At 44.6% G+C, this 24,078-nt stretch overlaps 1 pseudogene; it reads right to left on the bottom strand.

Moving 5' to 3' along the window:
• LOC133620485 (myosin heavy chain, fast skeletal muscle-like) overlaps nt 1–24,078 on the bottom strand; it is a 51,828-nt pseudogene that overhangs the window by 19,730 nt on the left and 8,020 nt on the right.

A 24,078-nucleotide genomic window follows, 5' to 3' on the forward strand; every position in this document is an offset into this window, starting at 1 on the left:
GACAGAAAGTTAATAATGACACCAATTTTTTTTTTTTAATGGAATTGTTTAGTACTGTTTTACCATTTGTTTACTGTAAAAAGTGTTTATACTTTCAATTAACAAATTGAAGTCTTGTGAAAGGTTGACAGGATAACTGACATTAACTATCAAAATCATTTCAAACTATTGAAGTTAGCTTACAGAATCAACATGTCAATCAACCCATATGATTTTTGCTGTAATATTTTTGTTTTGAAAAGTCACTGTGACTGATAGAAAAGTGATGGTTTTAGCAACATTTTAACCTGTCTGAATGCTAATAATCATTTTGCATCCCCCCACCAGGATTTTGTCCTGGACCTACCGGGGCCTGTGGCCCCTGGACCCTGGCTACTAGGTTTTTCTGATTTCAAAAGTTGGCAGGTATGCATCTGACATTTAATTGAACTAGAAAGTTGTTAGAAAACAGTATTCGTCCAGCCGTAGTGCAAATTCCTTACCTTTGCGCCGTCTGTTTCAATAGTGGCTTTGCCGCCTTCCCTCTTCGTGAGTTTACCCTTAAGGTACATCTCAGCGGGATCAACCACAAAGAAGGCGGTTTTTGCATCAAATGGAGCAGCCTGTGCCTCAATCCGTTCCCTCTCTGGTTTCCGCAGGTAAATGGCGGCGGCGCCATACTGCGCCATCTCCGCGTCGGTGCTCATTATGGCACTTTAATGAAGACTACCAAAAGCATGAGAATATCAGCATATTGGTTTTGCCTCCTAACACATACTATATGTTAATTAATTTACCTCTGTCCTTAAAAAAAAAATGTGTCCAAAGGAGTCTTGTGACACTTTGAAAATAAAGAGATAAAATTGAGTAGTTAGGTCCCAGAATCTTAGTAAACAGCTTCAAGAAAAAGTATGTGAAGGCTGTGCACATTTAACTTTTGAATATTTACTACAGTCAGCTGAATCTACCACATTAAATTGTGTCATATTACTGTATCCTCCTGTGAGTCAGTGTCCTCTGCAGTGGACATTTGTGAAAATATATTAAAAAAAATTATTCCATCCATCCATCCATCTTCTTCCGCTTATCCGAGGTCGGGTCGCGGGGGCAGCAACCTAAGCAGGGAAGCCCAGACTTCCCTCTCCCCAGCCACTTCGTCCAGCTTTTCCTGTGGAACCCCGAGGCGTTCCCAGGCCAGCCGGGAGACATAGTCTTCCCAACGTGTCCTGGGTCTTCCCCGCGGCCTCCTACCGGTCGGACGTGCCCTAAACACCTCCCTAGGGAGGCGTTCGGGTGGCATCCTGACCAGATGCCCGAACCACCTCATCTGGCTCCTCTCGATGTGGAGGAGCAGCGGCTTTACTTTGAGCTCCTCCCGGATGGCAGAGCTTCTCACCCTATCTCTAAGGGAGAGCCCCGCCACCCGGCGGAGGAAACTCATTTCGGCCGCTTGTACCCGTGATCTTGTCCTTTCGGTCATAACCCAAAGCTCATGACCATAGGTGAGGATGGGAATGTAGATCGACCGGTAAATTGAGAGCTTTGCCTTCCGGCTCAGCTCCTTCTTCACCACAACGGATCGATACAGCGTCCGCATTACTGAAGACGCCGCACCGATCCGCCTGTCGATCTCACGATCCACTCTTCCCTCACTTGTGAACAAGACTCCGAGGTACTTGAACTCCTCCACTTGGGGCAAGATCTCCTCCCCAACCCGGAGATGGCACTCCACCCTTTTCCGGGCGAGATACCATGGACTCGGACTTGGAGGTGCTGATTCTCATCCCAGTCGCTTCACACTCGGCTGCGAACCGATCCAGTGAGAGCTGAAGATCCTGGCCAGATGAAGCCATCAGGACCACATCATCTGCAAAAAGCAGAGACCTAATCCTGCAGCCACCAAACCAGATCCCCTCAACGCCTTGACTGCGCCTAGAAATTCTGTCCATAAAAGTTATGAACAGAATCGGTGACAAAGGGCAGCCTTGGCGGAGTCCAACCCTCACTGGAAAAGTGTCCGACTTACTGCCGGCAATGCGGACCAAGCTCTGGCACCGAGCATACAGGGAGCGGACCGCCACAATCAGACAGTCCGTTACCCCATACTCTCTGAGCACTCCCCACAGGACTTCCCGAGGGACACGGTCGAATGCCTTCTCCAAGTCCACAAAACACATGTAGACTGGTTGGGCAAACTCCCATGCACCCTCTAGGACCCTGCCGAGAGTATAGAGTATATAAAAAAAAAAAATTTATTTTTAAATTTGTAACTCAAAATAAATAAACCACAAATACAAAGGACGCCGGATCTCAGGATATACACGTAAAGGTGTTTACAAAACAAGAGGAATTCTGATATCAATACACTCACCTGTGTTGTAAGCCTACCAGGTCATGCAGAGGTCTAGGGCTGCCTCATTTATAGAGGATCGGGGTGCCTGGTCAGCACTCGTCTTGCACTTAACTTGGTCATGTCCTCTGATTTGCCCGTTGCCTATTTAGTGACTCACGCATTTGTAATTAGAATTTCGGAACTGTAGTATGATGTTACACCATCTGCTTTAATGGTACTGAGTCCAAATGTGACAAACTTACCCTACAACAATACATTTTATTCAAATAAAAACAATATGCATATTTAATTTGATATATTCCAAGTATTTCACAAAATAGTGTGTAAAATATGTATCATTTAAAATACTCACATAAATTCTTAAAATTGAATTGATAGAACTATGAGCCATATTGGGTATAACAAATGAATACATTATAGACATGAGGTAAATAGGGTAAGTTTATTCATACAGCCAGTTGCATATAAAACATGAAAGAAGTGATGAAAAGTGTACACTATATAACAGGGGTGCTCACACTTTTTCTGCAGGCGAGCTACTTTTCAATTGATCAAGTCGTGGGGATCTACCTCATTCATATATATAATTTACATTTACTTATTTATGAAATATATGTTTTTGTTAACAAGTTAAAGGTGTTTAATGGTAATGCAAGCATGTTTAACACATATAGTTAATATTGTTAAAAAATTAAAGGTGTTTAATGATAATACAAGCATGTTTAATACATATAGTTAATATTGTTAACAAGTTAAAGGTGTTTAAAGATAATGCAAGCATGTTTAACACATATAGTTAATATTGTTAACAAGTTAAAGGTGTTTAATGATAATACAAGCATGTTTAACACATAGTTAATTATATTGTTAAAAAAATAAAGGTGTTTAATGATAATACAAGAATGTTTAATACATATAGTTAATATTGTTAATAAGTTAAAGGTGTTTAAAGATAATACAAGCATGTTTAACACATATAGTTAATATTGTTAATAAGTTAAAGGTGTTTAAAGATAATACAAGCATGTTTAACACATATAGTTAATATTATTAATAAGTTAAAGGTGTTTAAAGATAATACAAGCATGTTTAACACATATAGTTAATATTGTTAATACCTTAAAGGTGTTTAAAGATAATACAAGCATGTTTAACACATATAGTTAATATTGTTAATAAGTTAAAAGTGTTTAAAGATAATACAAGCATGTTTAACACATATAGATTCCTTTCTTTCATGAAGACAAGAATGTAAGTTGGTGTATTACCTGATTCTGATGACTTGCATTGATTGGAATCAGACAGTGGTGCTGATAAGGTCCGCATTTTCGAATGGAGGAGAAAAAAAGTCCTCCTTTCTGTCCAATACCACATGAAAGTGGTTGGTTTTTGGCATGTTATTTGTCCAGCTTCCGTACTCCTTTGTATGCACTTTACAAGAAATACATTGTCGGCAAACTCCGTAGCTTGCTAGCTTGTGCACGCCAGCTTTCTGAGACTCCTATTTTGTTAGCGCAACTGTGCAACTGTGCAGTCGGTCTTTGGAGTTTTGACGACAGGTACGGCGCCAGAGTCTGTTGAAATAAAGTGTTTCTCGCCTTCCAGTCGGTAATTTTAATGAGCTGGCAGCAGCCAGCGTTTTCTCAGAAGACCTTCGAGTGCCGTGAATGTCAATCAAGTGACGAAAGTGATGTCATAGTGAAGATTTATGATCGCTCATTTTTAGGACTATTTTTTTAAATGCCTGGCTGGTGATCGACTGACACACCCTCCGAGATCGACCGGTAGCTCGCGATCGACGTAATGAGCACCCCTGTTATATAACATGTCAAATACAGAGCAAGAAGAAATACACTTTGTATGTACGGTACAGGTATGCATAAATATAATGTAATATTCAAAAGACAAACGGACACAAATTTACTCCCCCTAGTGCAGGGGTCCGCAACCTTTACCACTCAAAGAGTCATTTTGAACCGTTTAACAAAATAAAGAAAACAATGGGAGCCACAAAACTCTTTTGAAACTTAAAATGAAATAGCACTGCATGCAAAGTTTTTATTTTGCTTTGTGCTACGTATAAACCAGGGGTCTCAGACACGCGGCCCGCACCTTAATATGAAAATTTAATGTTAGTGCGGCCCGCGAGTTTTATATGAATGCCGCTTGACAGCAGCAACCCTCCCAATTTTTCCGGGAGACTCCTGAATTTCAGAGCAACTATTCTCTCGAGTGTCTGCTGATTTTCACCCAAACAACAATAATAAGGGCGTGCTATGATGGCACTGCCTTTAGCGCCCTCTGCAACCTGTACAGACAGCTTGCCAGCCCAGTCACATGTTGTATGCGACTTCTGCAGACACACATAAGTGACTGCAAGGCATACCTGTTCAACAGCCATACAGGTCACACTGAGGGTGCCCGTTTAAACAACTTTAACACTCTTACTAATATGCACCGCACTGTGAACCCACACCAAACAAGAATGACAAAGACATTTCGGGAGAACATCCGCACCGTAACACAACATAAACACAACAGAACAAATACCCAGAATCCCATGCATCCCTAACTCTTCCGGGCTACATTATACACCCCCGCTACCACCAACCCCCCCCCCCCCCCTCCGTACGTCGATTGAGGTGGGCGGGGTTGGGGGGGGCAGGGTTTGGTGGTAGCGGGGGTGTATAATGTAGCCCTGAAGAGTTAGGGATGCATGGGATTCTGGGTATTTGTTCTGTTGTGTTTATGTTGTGTTACGGTGCGGATGTTCTCCCGAAATGCAGATAGCATGGTGTAAAAGCAGACGTGACGACATGTTGTAGAGGCAACCCTCCCAATTTTTCCGGGAGACTCCTGAATTTCAGAGCAACTATTCTCTCGAGTGTCTGCTGATTTTCACCCAAACAACAATAATAAGGGCGTGCTATGATGGCACTGCCTTTAGCGCCCTCTACAACCTGTACAGACAGCTTGCCAGCCCAGTCACATGTTGTATGCGGCTTCTGCAGACACACATAAGTGACTGCAAGGCATACCTGTTCAACAGCCATACAGGTCACACTGAGGGTGCCCGTTTAAACAACTTTAACACTCTTACTAATATGCACCACACTGTGAACCCACACCAAACAAGAATGACAAACACATTTCGGGAGAACATCCGCACCGTAACACAACATAAACACAACAGAACAAATACCCAGAATCCCATGCATCCCTAACTCTTCCGGGATACATTATACACCCCCGCTACCACCAAACCCCCCCCATCCGTACGTCGATTGAGGTGGGCGGGGTTGGGGGGGGGCAGGGTTTGGTGGTAGCGGGGGTGTATAATGTAGCCCGGAAGAGTTAGGGATGCATGGGATTCTGGGTATTTGTTCTGTTGTGTTTATGTTGTGTTACGGTGCGGATGTTCTCCCGAAATGCAGATAGCATGGTGTAAAAGCAGACGTGACGACATGTTGGAGAGGCAACCCTCCCAATTTTTCCGGGAGACTCCTGAATTTCAGAGCAACTATTCTCTCGAGTGTCTGCTGATTTTCACCCAAACAACAATAATAAGGGCGTGCTATGATGGCACTGCCTTTAGCGCCCTCTACAACCTGTACAGAAAGCTTGCCAGCCCAGTCACATGTTGTATGCGGCTTCTGCAGACACACATAAGTGACTGCAAGGCATACTTGTTCAATAGCCATACAGGTCACACTGAGGGTGGCCGTTTAAACAACTTTAACACTCTTACTAATATGCACCGCACTGTGAACCCACACCAAACAAGAATGACAAAGACATTTCGGGAGAACATCCGCACCGTAACACAACATAAACACAACAGAACAAATACCCAGAATCCCATGCATCCCTAACTCTTCCGGGCTACATTATACACCCCCGCTACCACCAAACCCCCCCCTCCGTACGTCGATTGAGGTGGGCGGGGTTGGGGGGGGCAGGGTTTGGTGGTAGCGGGGGTGTATAATGTAGCCCTGAAGAGTTAGGGATGCATGGGATTCTGGGTATTTGTTCTGTTGTGTTTATGTTGTGTTACGGTGCGGATGTTCTCCCGAAATGCAGATAGCATGGTGTAAAAGCAGACGTGACGACATGTTGTAGAGGCAACCCTCCCAATTTTTCCGGGAGACTCCTGAATTTCAGAGCAACTATTCTCTCGAGTGTCTGCTGATTTTCACCCAAACAACAATAATAAGGGCGTGCTATGGTGGCACTGCCTTTAGCGCCCTCTACAACCTGTACAGACAGCTTGCCAGCCCAGTCACATGTTGTATGCGGCTTCTGCAGACACACATAAGTGACTGCAAGGCATACCTGTTCAACAGCCATACAGGTCACACACTTTAACACTCTTACTATTATGCACCGCACTGTGAACACCACACCAAACAAGAATGACAAACACATTTCGGGAGAACATCCGCACCGTATCACAACATAAACACAACAGAACAAATACCCAGAATCCCATGCATCCCTAACTCTTCCGGGCTACATTATACACCCCCGCTACCACCAAACCCCCCCCCCTTCCGTACGTCGATTGAGGTGGGCGGGGTTGGAGGGGGCAGGGTTTGGTGGTAGCGGGGGTGTATAATGTAGCCCGGAAGAGTTAGGGATGCATGGGATTCTGGGTATTTGTTCTGTTGTGTTTATGTTGTGTTGCGGTGTGTATGTTCTCCCGAAATGCAGATAGCATGGTGTAAAAGCAGACGTGACGACATGTTGTAGAGGCAACCCTCCCAATTTTTCCGGGAGACTCCTGAATTTCAGAGCAACTATTCTCTCGAGTGTCTGCTGATTTTCACCCAAACAACAATAATAAGGGCGTGCTATGATGGCACTGCCTTTAGCGCCCTCTGCAACCTGTACCTGTATGTGGGCTTTGTACCGAGGATGTCGTTGTGGCTTGTGCAGCCCTTTGAGACACTTGTGATTTAGGGCTATATAAATAAAGATTGATTGATTGATTGATTGATACCGACAGCTTGCCAGCCCAGTCACATGTTGTATGCGGCTTCTGCAGACACACATAAGTGACTGCAAGGCATACCTGTTCAACAGCCATACAGGTCACACTGAGGGTGGCCGTTTAAACAACTTCAACACTCTTACTAATATGCACCGCACTGTGAACCCACACCAAACAAGAATGACAAACACATTTCGGGAGAACATCTGCACCGTAACACAACATACACACAACAGAACAAATACCCAGAATCCCATGCATCCCTAACTCTTCCGGGCTACATTATACACCCCCGCTACCACCAACCAATCCCCCCCCCCCCCCTCCGTACGTCGATTGAGGTGGGCAGGGTTTGGTGGTAGCGGGGGTGTATAATGTATCCCGGAAGAGTTAGGGATGCATGGGATTCTGGGTATTTGTTCTGTTGTGTTTATGTTGGGTTACGGTGCGGATGTTCTCCCGAAATGCAGATAGCATGGTGTAAAAGCAGACTTGACGACATGTTGTAGAGGACGTTAAAGGCAGTGCCATCACGGCACGCCCTCAATATTGTTGTCCGGGTAAAAATAGGAGAATGTTAGCCCCGGGAGATTTCCGGGAGAGGCACTGGAATCCGGAAACCTCCCGGTAAAATCGGAGGGGGTCGGCAAGTATGCAGCTGAGCCGCATCAGAGTGATCAAAGATCCGGAGCCGCGGGTTGCAGACCCCTGCCCTAGGGTTAGTGAGACAATTCATGTGCCGCAGCTCCGGATGTTTGCTCACTGGAGCCTCCAACTGCAGGCATGACAGCGATATCACGGCTTACATCCAATAATATCATTCATTAAATAGGACAGGATATTGTTTGTCTACACTTCCAATAAATGTAGTTCTTGAATTAAAAGCACATTACATATCATTAGCATCAACCATTAAATCAGGATAGATTTGCAGACGGCTCGAAGACTCGTCCGAATTCCACTGGTGTTCAGTTGCAGGACACTTGCCTGTTTAAGATCTCTGGCATGAAAGAAAGCCACCCCGTCCCTCCCTGATTTCATAAAATCTATTTTCTACTTCCAGGATGAAACGTATATGCAATACTTAACAATAAATGATGGCCAAATTGTAAAGCTATACTTAACTAAAATGGTTTTGCCCCAGTAAAGTATGTTTTTTGAAGTACATCTTTCTAGAAACTACATCATTTACGACCCTTTTGAAAACGAGATGCTGCATCTCAAGGGGCTCTCCTGAATATAAATTTAAATCAGTAAATATGTACCTCCTGATCATAAGTCACGTACATTTACATCACATTCCATACCTCTTTGCATCGCGATTCATTTTGGAAAACACACCCAGACATCTGTGGTCTTCAGTTACCTGGATGGGCACGTCTTGTGCATCTCGTATTCCTGGAATAAAATTAAAGATGCGGTTCTCCCCGTACTTGTTCTGCGGCCAGCTATGTGTGACCCTAAATGGATAAGTAAACACTTGGCAACTCATTTGAGATCAAGCCCAAAATAAGTTCCACACAAGTCAAATGAATTTAATCCACTCGCTACATATGATACTGCACGGAGCTGACGTCTGTTAAAGTTGCATGATGTGATTTGATTCCCCACAGATCTTAAAGGCATCCAGCAGTGTGTTTTTGACTCATTTTTGGGAACGTTCTATTCTATGATTCAAACCAAATACCCAAATTATCTCAAATCCCCTTGTTTTCAATGTATTTCATCAGCCCCGATTTAAAGAATTTGCCTTATTAGAAGTGTGAATATGTGCTCAATGTGCTTTAGTTGCTCAAAGCTCATGTTTACCTTTCCTTTCTACCACTTTACAGGACGCCGCTAGGTGGCGACCCATCAGTCTTCCTAAAAATAATAATAATAATAGATTTTATTTGTAAAAAGCACTTTACATTGAGTAAACAACCTCAAAGTGCTACAGTGTATTAAAAAAAGAAAAAGAAAAAGATATCCATCCATCCATCCATCCATCCATCCATCTTCTTCCGCTTATCCGAGGTCGGGTCGCGGGGGCAGCAGCCTAAGCAGGGAAGCCCAGACTTCCCTCTCCCCAGCCACTTCGTCCAGCTCCTCCCGGGGGATCCCGAGGCGTTCCCAGGCCAGCCGGGAGACATAGTCTTCCCAGCGTGTCCTGGGTCTTCCCCGTGGCCTCCTACCGGTCGGACGTGCCCGAAACACCTTCCTAGGGAGGCGTTCGGGTGGCATCCTGACCAGATGCCCGAACCACCTCATCTGGCTCCTCTCAATGTGGAGGAGCAGCGGCTTTACTTTGAGCTCCCCCCGAATGACAGAGCTTCTCACCCTATCTCTAAGGGAGAGCCCCGCCACCCGGCGGAGGAAACTCATTTCGGCCGCTTGTACCCGTGATCTTGTCCTTTCGGTCATGACCCAAAGCTCATGACCATAGGTGAGGATGGGAACGTAGATCGACCGGTAAATTGAGAGCTTTGCCTTCCGGCTCAGCTCCTTCTTCACCACAACGGATCGATACAGCGTCCGCATTACTGAAGACGCCGCACCGATTCGCCTGTCGATCTCACGATCCACTCTTCCCTCACTCGTGAACAAGACTCCGAGGTACTTGAACTCCTCCACTTGGGGCAAGATCTCCTCCCCAACCCGAAGATGGCACTCCACCCTTTTCCGGGCGAGAACCATGGACTCGGACTTGGAGGTGCTGATTCTCATCCCAGTCGCTTCACACTCAGCTGCGAACCGATCCAGTGAGAGCTGAAGATCCTGGCCAGATGAAGCCATCAGGACCACATCATCTGCAAAAAGCAGAGACCTAATCCTGCAGCCACCAAACCGGATCCCCTCAACGCCTTGACTGCACCTAGAAATTCTGTCCATAAAAGTTATGAACAGAATCGGTGACAAAGGGCAGCCTTGGCGGAGTCCAACCCTCACCGGAAACGTGTCCGACTTACTGCCGGCAATGCGAACCAAGCTCTGACACTGATCATACAGGGAGCGAACCGCCACAATCAGACAGTCCGAAACCCCATACTCTCTGAGCACTCCCCACAGGACTTCCCGAGGGACACGGTCGAATGCCTTCTCCAAGTCCACAAAGCACATGTAGACTGGTTGGGCAAACTCCCATGCACCCTCAAAGACCCTGCCGAGAGTATAGAGCTGGTCCACAGTTCCACGACCAGGACGAAAACCACACTGTTCCTCCTGAATCCGAGGTTCGACTATCCGGCGTAGCCTCCTCTCCAGTACACCTGAATAGACCTTACCGGGAAGGCTGAGGAGTGTGATCCCACGATAGTTAGAACTATTCTATGATTCAAACCAAATACCCAAATTATCTAAAATCCCCTTGTTTTCAATGTATTTCATCAGCCCCGATTAAAAGAATTTGCCTTTTTAGAAGTGTGAACATGTGCTCAATGTGCTTTAGTTGCTCAAAGCTCATGTTTACCTTTCCTTTCTACCACTTTACAGGACGCCGCTAGGTGGCGACCCATTAGTCTTCCTAATAATAATAATAATAATAATAGATTTTATTTGTAAAAAGCACTTTACATTGAGTAAACAACCTCAAAGTGCTACGGTGTATTAAAAAAATAAAAATAAAAAGATAATAAAAAAAATAAAAAAACTAGAACAGCCAAATAGCTAAAACTAATATGCATATATCTAAAAAAAAGCTTTTTTTTTTTTAAAAGAAGGGTTTTTAAGCCTTTTTTAAAAGCATCCACAGTCTGTGGTGCCCTCAGGTGGTCAGGGAGAGCGTTCCACAGACTGGGAGCGGCGGAGCAGAAAGCCCGGTCTCCCATTGTTCGTAGCTTTGTCCTCGGAGGTTGGAGGAGGTTAGCCTGTCCGGAGCGGAGGTGTCGTGTGGAGGATTTGGGGGTGAGCAGTTCTTTGAGGTAGAGGGGGGGCATTTCCATGGAGGCACTGGTGGGTTTGTAGGGAGACTTTGAATTCAATCCTGAGTGGAACAGGAAGCCAGTGAAGGGATTTGAGAGTTGGTGTGATATGGTCGTATTTCCACACTCTCATCAGGATCCTAGCAGCACTATTCTGTATGTATTGCAGATTCTGGATGTTCTTGCTGGGGATCCCGACAAGAAGTGCGTTGCAGTAGTCTAGCCTGTTCTGTTTATCCCTGTATACTGTATGTCTGTTCTTGGATGGTTTCTGAAAAAACATGTACTTTTTGAGTGCAATGACAATATTCTATTTTATTCTATTCTATTCTTTGGTGTAAAGATAGAACCGGGATTCCACATGAGAGACTTCACTGCAATATAGTATGGTAGTAATACAGACCTACCTATAAGTGGAATATGTCGTCATTACGATGATTAATTGTGGTTTTCATTTTAGATCCATTAGGTTAGGTCACGGTGGCAGAGCGGTTAGTGCATCTGCCTCACAATACGAAGGTCCTGAGTAGTCTTGGGTTCAATCCCGGGCTCGGGATCTTTCTGTGTGGAGTTTGCATGTTCTCCCCGTGACTGCGTGGGCTCCCTCCGGGTACTCCGGCTTCCTCCCACTTCCAAAGACATGCACCTGGGGATAGGTTGACTGGCAACACTAAATTGGCCCTAGTGTGTGAATGTGAGTGTGAATGTTGTCTGTCTATCTGTGTTGGCCCTGCGATGAGGTGGCGACTTGTCCAGGGTGTACCCCGCCTTCCGCCCGATTGTAGCTGAGATAGGCTCCAGCGCCCCCCGCGACCCCAAAAGGGAATAAGCGGTAGAAAATGGATGGATGGATGGAGGTTAAATTATACCTAATCCAATGGTTAAAGTCTTGAAGATTTTACAGTACGCTATGCTGCTTTACACCTACTCAGTGGCCTAGTGGTTAGAGTGTCCGTCCTGAGATCGGTAGGTTGGGAGTTCAAATCCCGGCCGAGTCATACCAAAGACTATAAAAATGGGACCCATTACCTCCCTGCTTGGCACTCAGCATCAAGGGTTGGAATTGGGGGTTAAATCACCAAAATGATTCCCGGGCGCAGCCACCGCTGCTGCCCACTGCTCCCCTCACCTCCCAGGGGGTGATCAAGGGTGATGGGTCAAATGCAGAGAATAATTTCGCCACACCTAGTGTGTGTGTGACAATCATTGGTACTTTAACTTAACTTTAACTTTATTCATTTCAAAAGTTGATGCTGGTACTCGATTTTTAATATTACCAAAGTTGCTTTAAAAAAAGGATACAAAGATTCAGTATTTTGATATAGTGTAGTTTTTATTGAAAAGTTGGAAAGCCCTTTGTCATTTGGTCCATATTTTATGAACTCCATATAAAAGCCTCTGCATGGTAACTCCTACTCGGCGTCAACCTAAAATAGAGAAGGTGTTACTTCATCACCAAAGATTAACCAACATGGTTTGAATTTGATTTACAGTAACAACAATGCACACCAAATGTACCTTTCCGACATCGCGGCTTTTGGCCCTCAGCTTGTTGACCTGGGACTCGGCAATGTCAGCACGCTCCTGAGCCTCCTCCATCTCATGCTGGACCTTCCTGTACCTGGACATGTGAGTGTTGGCCTGCTCCTCCTGTGGTTAAGTAAACACAATGTATATACAGTTACTGCAATACAGTTGATAATGAAACTGTATCAACGTAATTGAACTTACAGCTTCCTCAGCCTGTCTCTTGTAAGATTTGACTTTCAACTGCAGTTTATCCACCAGATCCTGAAGTCTGGTTGTGTTCTTCTTGTCCTCCTCAGTCTGCACAGGTAAAGAAATACATTGTCAGCAATGAAAAATAGACATTTATGAGTTAGGTTAGTTTCATAGAGTTGGTACAGTAGTTACCTGGTAGGTCAGCTCCTTAACTCTCCTCTCATATTTGCGGACGCCTTTAATAGCGTCGGCTCCACGTCTCTGCTCTGCATCAACTTCTGATTCAAGCTCACGCACCTATAGGGGACATAGTATACTGTATCTGTAATTTGTCATTTATATGCGTTGTGTACAGAAAGTAGCATCATTATTTTCTCCCACTTAATCCATCCATCCATCCATCTTCTTCCGCTTATCCGAGGTCAGGTCGCGGGGGCAGCAGCCTAAGCAGGGAAGCCCAGACTTCCCTCTCCCCAGCCACTTCGTCCAGCTCCTCCCGGGGGATCCCGAGGCGTTCCAAGGCCAGCCGGGAGACATAGTCTTCCCAACGTGTCCTGGGTCTTCCCCGTGGCCTCCTACCGGTCGGACGTGCCCTAAACACCTCCCTAGGGAAGCGCTCGGGTGGCATCCTGACCAGATGCCCAAACCACCTCATCTGGCTCCTCTCGATGTGGAGGAGCAGCGGCTTTACTTTGAGCTCCCCCCGGATGACAGAGCTTCTCACCCTATCTCTAAGGGAGAGCCCCGCCACCCGGCGGAGGAAACTCATTTCAGCCGCTTGTACCCGTGATCTTGTCCTTTCGGTCATAACCCAAAGCTCATGACCATAGTTGAGGATGGGAACGTAGATCGACCGGTAAATTGAGAGCTTTGCCTTCCGGCTCAGCTCCTTCTTCACCACAACGGATCGATACAGCGTCCGCATTACTGAAGACGCCGCACCGATCCGCCTGTCGATCTCACGATCCACTCTTCCCTCACTCGTGAACAAGACTCCGAGGTACTTGAACTCCTCCACTTGGGGCAAGATCTCCTCCCCAACCCGAAGATGGCACTCCACCCTTTTCCGGGCGAGAACCATGGACTCGGACTTGGAGGTGCTGATTCTCATCCCAGTCGCTTCACACTCAGCTGCGAACCGATCCAGTGAGAGCTGAAGATCCTGGCCAGATGAAGCCATCAGGACCACATCATCTGCAAAAAGCAGAGACCTAATCCTGCAGCCACCAAACCAGATCCCCTCAACGCCCTGACTGCGCCTAGAAATTCTGTCCATAAAAGTTATGAACAGAATCGGTGACAAAGGGCAGCCTTGGCGGAGTCCAACCCTCACCGGAAACGTGTCCGACTTACTGCCGGCAATGCGAACCAAGCTCTGACACTGATCATACAGGGAGCGGACCGCCACAATCAGACAGTCCGAAACCCCATACTCTCTGAGCACTCCCCACAGGACTTCCCGAGCGACACGGTCAAATGCCTTCTCCAAGTCCACAAAGCACATGTAGACTGGTTGGGCAAACTCCCATGCACCCTCTAGGACCCTGCCGAGAGTATAGAGCTGGTCCACAGTTCCACGACCAGGACGAAAACCACACTGTTCCTCCTGAATCCGAGGTTCGACTATCCGGCGTAGCCTCCTCTCCAGTACACCTGAATAGACCTTACCGGGAAGGCTGAGGAGTGTGATCCCACGATAGTTAGAACACACCCTCCGGTTCCCCTTCTTAAAGAGAGGAACCACCACCCCGGTCTGCCAATCCAGAGGTATTTCCCCCGATGTCCACGCGATGCTGCAGAGTCTTGTCAACCAAGACAGGCCCACAGCATCCAGAGCCTTAAGGAACTCCGGGCGGATCTCATCCACCCCCGTGGATGAGATGTGAATGTGTCATGCCAAAGTTGGGAGTCCCTACCCTCAACTCCAGTTTCTGGAGCTGCTTCTTTCCACCCTTCAAGGCCAGGTTCTCAGCCTCATCCAGACGGTGCTGCAGGTCCTTGACAGTGATCTCCATGTTCTTCTTCATCCTCTCCAGGTGAGCACTGGTGTCTTGCTCCTTCTTCAGCTCCTCAGCCATCATTGCAGCCTATAAAACATGCAATATGTTTAACTCAAAGAAAACTCTTCCGAACCGAGTGCATGTAATTAACTTGATCTACAACATTATTAGTTATAACTGAATTGTCTTTGCCCAATCACATATTTTATTGATTTTAGTATTCCCTCTGACAGAAAGTAAAATAAATAATTACTGTAAATTTTAAGATGAATATTAAGGACCTGTAAAACTAAAGCAATGATGGTAACTCACGTCAGTGATAGCCTTTTTGGCTTTCTCCTCGGCATTTCTTGCTTCTTGAACGGAATCCTCCACTTCACCTTGAACCTGGACTAGGTCAGCTTCCAGCTTCTTCTTAGTGTTGATAAGGCTGGTGTTCTGAATATGAAAAGTAATGTTAGATTCATTTTGTATTATATCATAAGAATCAGTGCCCTCTGCAGGAGACATTTGTTTTTGTCTCTTACTTTTGCCATAGTTAAAAATATGTAGTTGTTATGCAAAACACAAACGCACACTGCTAAGGACACTGCTTCCCAGGATGATGTATACATGTGTGTATGTTTGTATGCTTAATAAGCACATTTTGGTTTGAATTACTGAACATTAACCTGAGAGTGAAGAAGTCCGACACGCTCACTGGCATCAACCAACTCCTGCTCAGCCACTTTGCGTGATCTGTCAGTTTGTTCAAGAGCAGCTCTTAGCTCCTCAATTTCAGCCAGCATCAGGATGTTTCTACGCTCCACCATAGCAACCTGTTCCTTCATTTCCTCCTGTCCTCTGACAGCCTCATCAAGGTGCAGTTGGGCATCCTGACATAAACAAACAAAAAAGATATATACAGTATTTATTATGTTAATATCCTATCCATCAGCATTGTTAATGCAGTCATCTTAAGGTCACCTTGAGTTGTCCCTGGACATTCCTCAGTTGTTTCTGGGCCTCAGCAGCCTGTCTATTGGAATGGCTCAGCTGAATCTCCATCTCGTTGAGGTCTCCCTCCATCTTCTTCTTGACTCTCAGGGCATCATTCCTGCTTCTGATCTCAGCATCAAGAGTGCTCTGCATGGAGTCAATAACTCTCTGGCTGTTCCTCTTGATCTGCTCCATCTCCTCGTCCTTCTCGGCCAGCTTCCTGTCAACTTCTCCCTTGACCTGGTTGAGCTCAAGCTGAACGCGGAGAATTTTGGCTTCCTCGTGCTCCAGTGTGCCCTTAAAGGAAAAGTTAATATTGTACATTTTGGTCATCCAAGTTTACTGTTATTTAGTTAAATCAAGAGATTTGATATTCCATTGGCATCAAATTAAGAAATTTAACAAATACAGAAACTATATATTTACCTCTGCCTCTTCCAGTGCTGCCTGAAGTTCAGCCTTCTCGGTCTCCACAGTCTTCTTTGCCTTTTCCAGCTCATGGATGCATTTTCCACTCTCACCAATCTGTTCCGTCAGGTCTGAGATTTCCTCTATATAATTGTAAACATAATACATTTTCAAAATGCAAACTCTTTAATTATTCTATAATAATGGTCTTTAAAGTGAACCTATGGTGAAGTCAAAGTCAAAAGGCTTGTTTGTCTATATTGTAGTATTTTTGTTGACTTTGGCCCTTTGGCTTTGCACGTTAAGCCCATGGTCACCAACCTGGGCTTTCGTATTGACTGTGATTTTAAATTGGACCGTCAGATTGGCACAGTGGTGAAAGCCAGCTTTTTTTATTTACGTCAGCTGGCCAAGGTTAAAAACCTTCTTTCTAGGCAACAGTTAGAGACAGTAATCCATGCCTTTATCACATCTCGGCTGGATTACTGTAACTCTTTGTATTTTGGAATAAATCAATCCTCCCTCTCACGTCTGCAGATGGTCCAAAATGCAGCTGCCCGACTTTTAACTAACACAAGAAAAAGAGAGCACATTACTCCTGTTTTAGCCTCCCTCCACTGGCTGCCTGTGTCTTTTAGAGTCCATTTTAAAATGATCTTACTCGTTTTTAAATCCTTACGGGGTCTTGCCCCACCGTACCTCTCTGAGCTGCTCCACCTCTATGCCCCCACCCGGTCCCACAGGTCAACTGATCAGCTGATCCTGGAGGTACCCAAAACAAAGCGCAAGCTCAGAGGTGACAGAGCTTTCTCTGTTGCGGGTCCCAAACTCTGGAACGATCTCCCTCTCCATGTGAGACAGGCCCCTTCTTTGGCTATTTTTAAGACCCTTCTTAAAACCCATTTTTATTCACTGGCTTTTAACCCAGCATGAGACTTTGAACTGTTTTTAGCTTTTAACTTTTTGAACTGTTTATAACTTTTAAACTGTTTTTATCTAACAAACTATTCTTAGGGTAATTTATATTTGCTTTTTAAATGTGTATTTTTATTTCTGTTTTAAATGTTATTTTTTAGTCTGTCCTTTGCCTCCATTTCTTTGTGGTGTACAGCCCTTTGTTTTTCAACTGTGCTTGTCTTTAAAGGGCTTTATAAATAAAGTTGGTATGGTATGGTATGGTACCAATAAAGCAATAAAAGGGGTAGTATTCCCTATGAGGTTCATCCATTCATGACTTTATCACTCATGAATGACTCACGTTGCAGGTTCTTGTTCTCCCTCTTCATGGTCTCCAGCTGATCAAGAGCCTCCTCATAAGAGTTCTTCATCTTGAACAGTTCAGTACTCATAGAACGAGCCTCCTTTTGAGCTCCTTCCAGCTCTGCCTGGCCCTCTTCATACTTCTGCTTCCATTCTGCTAGGACCTGGAAAATGTTAAGAATATTAGCAAATTGCAATGTATCAATGCATTTTACTTGGATCATTTAGATTGTAATTGTTACTTTACCTTGTCAAAGTTCCTCTGCTTTTTGTCAAGGTTGGCAGCCAGGGCGTTAGCTCTCTCCACATCAATCATAAGGTCCTCCACCTCAGCCTGCAGCCTCTGCTTGGTCTTCTCCAAAGAGGCACACTTTGAGTTCACAGCTTCAATGGACTCCTCAGCATCCTGGAGACGCTGGGCGAGTTTCTTCCTGTAAGGGGGAAATAAGGTATTTTGCCGGTTATATATGTATACAAGTACTGGTTGGTAGTTACAAAGAAAATGTATATGGCCTGCACTAGTATACTATGGTATGTTGTGAGACTTTACATACTTGGCCTCTTCCAGCTCTTCAGTGCGTTGGATGGCATCAGTCTCGTATTTGGTCCTCCACTGTGCCACCTCACTGTTAGCCTTGGACATTCCTCGCTGCAGCTCAGCTTTAGCCTCCTGCTCTTCCTCAAACTGCTCTCTGAGCAGATCACAGTCATGGCGGGAAGACTGAACTGCATGGGCCAGGGCATTCTTGGCCTAGTGTACAAAGACAGAAATGTGAAAAATGAATTTAACAAGAGCAAAAACAATATCTTCTTTGCCGTTTGTTTCATGTGCCATGTATTTAAGATAAAAGCTACCTTCACTTCTTCCTCAACAATTCTCTTGAGTTCTTCAATTTGCTGAGTAAAGGCCTGCTTTCCCCTGGTCAGTTGGGAAACCAGAGCTTCTTTCTCCTCAAGCTGACGTGAATACTCACCTATAAACGAAAGTGACCATAGGTTGATAAAAACCTAAACACAATACACTATATTTGTGGATATCTTTGCTGGCATACCATTCTCAGTTTGGAGTCTTGCCCTTTGTACATTGATATCATTCAGCTGACGAACATGCTCATCATTTTTGGATTTGAGCTCTCCAAACTGGTCTTCAAGACTTCTGCACATTTTTTCCAAGTTGCCCTGTCACCAAAAAATATAAATGTATTAGTAATATTTAGTATTTGATCATTTAAGTAAAATGTTAAGTCATCCCCAGTAAAATATACTTGCCTTAGATTTAGCAACAGCCTCCATGTTGCTGGAGAGATCATCAATCTCCATCTTGTACTCGCTCTTCTCCTTCTCCAGCTTCTGCTTGACACGCTGGAGGTTGTCTATCTGCTCTCCCAGCTCTGCAACAGTGTCTGCCTGCTTTTTGCGGAGAGCAGCTGCTGTAGCCTCATGCTGCAAAGTGGACTCTTCTAGATCACGACGCAGCTTCTGGAACTCAGCCTCGCGCTTCTTGTTCATCTCAATCTGAGCAGAAGTTGCTCCACCAGCTTCTTCAAGCCTCTCACTGATCTCCTCCAGCTCTCTGGAGAGGTCAGACCTCTGCTTCTCCACCTTGGCTCTGGCGGCCCTCTCAGCCTCAATCTCCTCTTCCAGCTCCTCAATACGAGCCTGGGTTTAATGATAGAGTGAACCAGAAAGTGAACAATCCGAAACACAATGATTACCCCGTTTATCTTAAATCAAATAAATGAATCAATTTACCTGGAGTTCCTTAATCTTCTTCTGGAGTTGAGCACCAAGAGACTGTTCATCCTCAATCTTGCTGAGAAGCTGACTGGTCTCAAAGTCTTTTCTTTGAATACAAGAGAAAAATACATGCTAAGTTTCATTTTTAAATGAGAAAAACGAAGCTAGGAAGGTACATGATTTTGTATCTTACGTACTTTTTGAGTTTTTCATCTGATTGCTGTTTGTCATTCTCCAGATCCATTACAGATTCCTGGGAGAGCTTCAGATCTCCCTCAAGCTTCCTCTTAACTCTCTCAAGGTCCATGCGGAGCTTCTTCTCTTGCTCCAGTGAGCCCTCGAGCTATTGTAAAATTATGATTTATTATTGTAGAAGGTAACAATCTGTCAAAATACTTAGATTTAAGTAAAATGTTTTCCTACATCATCCACTTGCTGTTCCAGCTTTGTCTTGGCCTTGGTCAGAGTGTTGACTTTGTCTTCCTCTGCCTGGAGATCATCCAGTGTCTGCTGGTGGGCCTCTTGGAAGGCTTTCTTCTCCTTTGTCAACTTGGCAATGGACTCATCTTGAGTTGCCAGCTCCTCTGTCAGGTTTTTTACCTGAAATAGTATTAGTTTTAGCGCTGTGTATTTAGTTCATATATGTTAAATGTATAATTGCGATGGAAAGATAATAGAAAAAGTAGAACCTTGTTTTCAGTGGCATGTTTCTCCTTTTCTACTTTAGCCAAGGTGAGTTCCAAGTCATCAATATCTTTTTTCAACTCAGAGCTTTCGTCTTCCAGCTTCCTTTTTTTGGCGGTCAGCTCAGCATTGATTTCTTCTTCATCTTCCAGTCTCTCGGCTGTCTCTTTGAGTTTGGCCTCAAGTTGGATCTTGCTCTTGATGAGCCCCTCACACCTTTCCTCAGCATCTGAGAGGTGCTCACCTTCCTATATATTCAAGAAATCATCCATTTGATTAGAGATTGCATTTACAGTTGAGTATTTTGCAGAGCACAAAGATATCTGTGCCATTTAAAATAGCTTTTGCTTTCATAGTTAGTACATACAAACTATAAGCAATGGTAATATAGATGTGGCATATGCCGTACCGATGCTATTTGCAGTTCCAGGTCATTCTTCTCTTGCACCAGGGAGACCATCTTTTCCTCCAGCTCCTTCTTTTTGGCCAAAGCTTTAGCCAGGTCTGACTGCATCTTTTCATAATTGTCCTTCATCTGCTGCAGCTCTTTCTCAGTCTCTGCGCTTTTCAGGAGAGGCTTGATCTTGAAGTACAGCTTCAGCCATGGCCAGTTTTTTACGTTCATGAAGGAACGGAGGTTGTACTGAATACTGAAAATGGATTCTCTGGAAGACAGATGCACATTACAATAATATTTTAGCATTAGCATGTGGTTGTAAGTAAATACAGACTACCATTTTTCATGACACGTAGTCATACCTCCTCTCCATCATCTTTACAAACTCCTTCCTCATAACATATCCTCTGGAAAGAGCCTGAGTCATGGTCACCAGCTCAGCCAGTTTCTCATCTCTCATCTCCTCCAAGGTACCAAGGAGACCAGCTTTGAAGAACACCTGTGTTTGCAAGTCAGTATTTTCGCACACATAGAGTGAATGCACAAAATAAATCACATAATTTATGGGAATGCACCTTCGTGTGGCCAAATCTGTACTGAGAGTGATCCACATCGATGGAACCCAGCAGTTTCTCTGCAGCCTTCTTGTTGTCAATAAACTGACCATCGGGAATCACACTAGCATTCAAGACTTTGTATCTGGTGAGATAAAATGTTTTATAATATAAGTAATGGAAAAGTTTCTCTAATCTACAATGCTTTACCCCATCACCCAATTATAGTCTGTTAAAATTCAGAAATGTACCTTTGCTTGAAATCACCATAGAGGATTCTGCTAGGGAAGCCCTTTCTGCAGATTCTAATGCCCTCTAACACACCGTTACATCTCAGCTGGTGGATGACCAAGAAATTCTCCATAAGACCTGAACACAAGTAAATAGAGCCGTTTTGATTATGTCTTTTTTTTTTTTAACACGTACAGTTCAGAAAAACAAAGTCAATCAAGACAAACCTGGGGTCTTCGATTCATTGGGGATCAAGCAACGCACAAAGTGAGGATGAGTGCTCCTTAAGTTGGTCATCAACTTGCCCAAATTCTCCTGTGAGAAGAAATAGTATATATATATATTTTTAAACAGTTGTTTATGGAATTTTTGACATATACAGTCCAGAAATACAATTAAACACATGTCAAATGTGCTTTTTCACCCCAAAAACAAATAACCCCCAAAATTATAAAATAATAATACAAATAACAATAATCCATCCATCCATCCATCTTCTTCCGCTTATCCGAGGTCGGGTCGCGGGGGCAGCAGCTTAAGCAGGGAAGCCCAGACTTCCCTCTCCCCAGCCACTTCGTCCAGCTCTTCCTGTGGGACCCCGAGGCGTTCCTAGGCCAGCTGGGAGACATAGTCTTCCCAACGTGTCCTGGGTCTTCCTCGCGGCCTCCTACCGGTCGGACGTGCCCTAAACACCTCCCTAGGGAGGCGTTCGGGTGGCATCCTGACCAGATGCCCGAACCACCTCATCTGGCTCCTCTCGATGTGGAGGAGCAGCGGCTTTACTTTGAGCTCCTCCCGGATGGCAGAGCTTCTCACCCTATCTCTAAGGGAGAGCCCCCCAAAACTCATTTCGGCCGCTTGTACCCGTGATCTTGTCCTTTCGGTCATAACCCAAAGCTCATGACCATAGGTGAGGATGGGAACGTAGATCGACCGGTAAATTGAGAGCTTTGCCTTCCGGCTCAGCTCCTTCTTCACCACAACGGACCGATACAGCGTCCGCATTACTGAAGACGCCGCACCGATCCGCCTGTCGATCTCACGATTCACTCTTCCCTCACTCGTGAACAAGACTCCGAGGTACTTGAACTCCTCCACTTGGGGCAAGATCTCCTCCCCAACCCGGAGATGGCACTCCACCCTTTTCCGGGCGAGAACCATGGACTCGGACTTGGAGGTGCTGATTCTCATCCCAGTCGCTTCACACTCAGCTGCGAACCGATCCAGTGAGAGCTGAAGATCGTGGCCAGATGAAGCCATCAGGACCACATCATCTGCAAAAAGCAGAGACCTAATCCTGCAGCCACCAAACCAGATCCCCTCAACGCCTTGACTGCGCCTAGAAATTCTGTCCATAAAAGTTATGAACAGAATCGGTGACAAAGGGCAGCCTTGGCGGAGTCCAACCCTCACTGGAAACGTGTCCGACTTACTACCGGCAATGCGGACCAAGCTCTGGCACTGATCATACAGGGAGCGGACTGCCACAATAAGACAGTCCGTTACCCCAGACTCTCTGAGCAGTTTTTCATAGCAGATACTCAATAATAATTAACTGAAAAAACAATAATAATTAACTGAAAAAAACATGCATCAGTCAAATAAGTACAGGCAAATATGGACATGAAGCCACAGACAACAGCACTGAATGTCCCCAACGCTGTGCAGCAATACACAAAAGCAGAGAAAAGCCTAATCAATTATCTACCTTTCAATTACTTTTCAATCATGGTTAAATTTGAAATGAGACTCTTACATATTTTTGAAAACCACCCCATACTTTCCAAAACTTCACAGAACAACCGTTCAATGTCAGCCTAATTTTCTCCAATTTAATTAAATAAATAATATTTCTAATTTAGTGGCTGGCAGGGAAGTGCTGCAGCTTTCCAATTTAGCATAATGAGTCCTCTAGCCAACAAAGTAGTACATGCTACCAAGTTCTTATTGGATTTGCTACGAGAAGATGAGGAGGAGCCACACTCAATAGTCCCCTTTGAGGATTTGGTTCAAACTTTTCGCCAAAGACAAATTATAAAACATTTCAGTCCAATAACTGCAGAGCGATGGACAAAGCCAAAACATATGTATTAAATTGGCTGGAGACTGACACCGATCCCATAATACCGATATTCCGTCATACATCTTAGCCAGTCGGACCTTGGTATAATAACTAGGATGTATTAGATTGCATTGAATAAAGCTGTGTCTAGCACAAATAGAAGACTTATAAACTCTACTTAAAATCTCTGTCCAGCTCTCTTCAGGTAGGGTCAATCCTAATTCACTTCACGCAGTGACTTAATTGAATTCAGAGATTCAGGGCGTAAATGAAAAGTTTGATTGTAAATACGTGTAATTGATACTTTTAAAGTCGGAACTGGTGTCAAAGTATCTAAAACTGTGTCAGTCGGTAAGTTTGGAAACCTGTGAAAATTATTACGAACAAAACTGCAGATCTTTAGATATCTAAGAAAGTAAAAGTGGAAGTAAAAGAGTGGGTGGGAGAGTGGACTAAAGCCCTAAGAGATACTGGTTTAGTTGAGTTTGTCTCCATAAGCAGCCATAACAGAAGGTGGATCAAATGATTCATTAATGCAGACAATATTTAAGAATTCTAATGTTGGTGGCCCAGTAGTAAAACATTAAGTTTGGTAGTGCTAAGCCTCCCAATGATTTGGGTCTCTGTAAATATATCCCCGTGAGTCTTTGTCAAAAAATGTTTTTACGAAAGGAGGACCAAGGGAGAAAAAGTGGTATACACTGGAACAAATTGGAAAATCGCGGAAGTACATTCATTTTAACAGAGTTGACGCGGCGCACTATAGATACAAGGACCGGCGATCGAAATCTCCCTGAATTCTGGACAACAGTGGAACAGTGCAA

This window comes from Nerophis lumbriciformis, linkage group LG24 (genome assembly GCF_033978685.3).
Source record: "Nerophis lumbriciformis linkage group LG24, RoL_Nlum_v2.1, whole genome shotgun sequence".
Lineage (NCBI taxonomy): Eukaryota > Metazoa > Chordata > Actinopteri > Syngnathiformes > Syngnathidae > Nerophis > Nerophis lumbriciformis.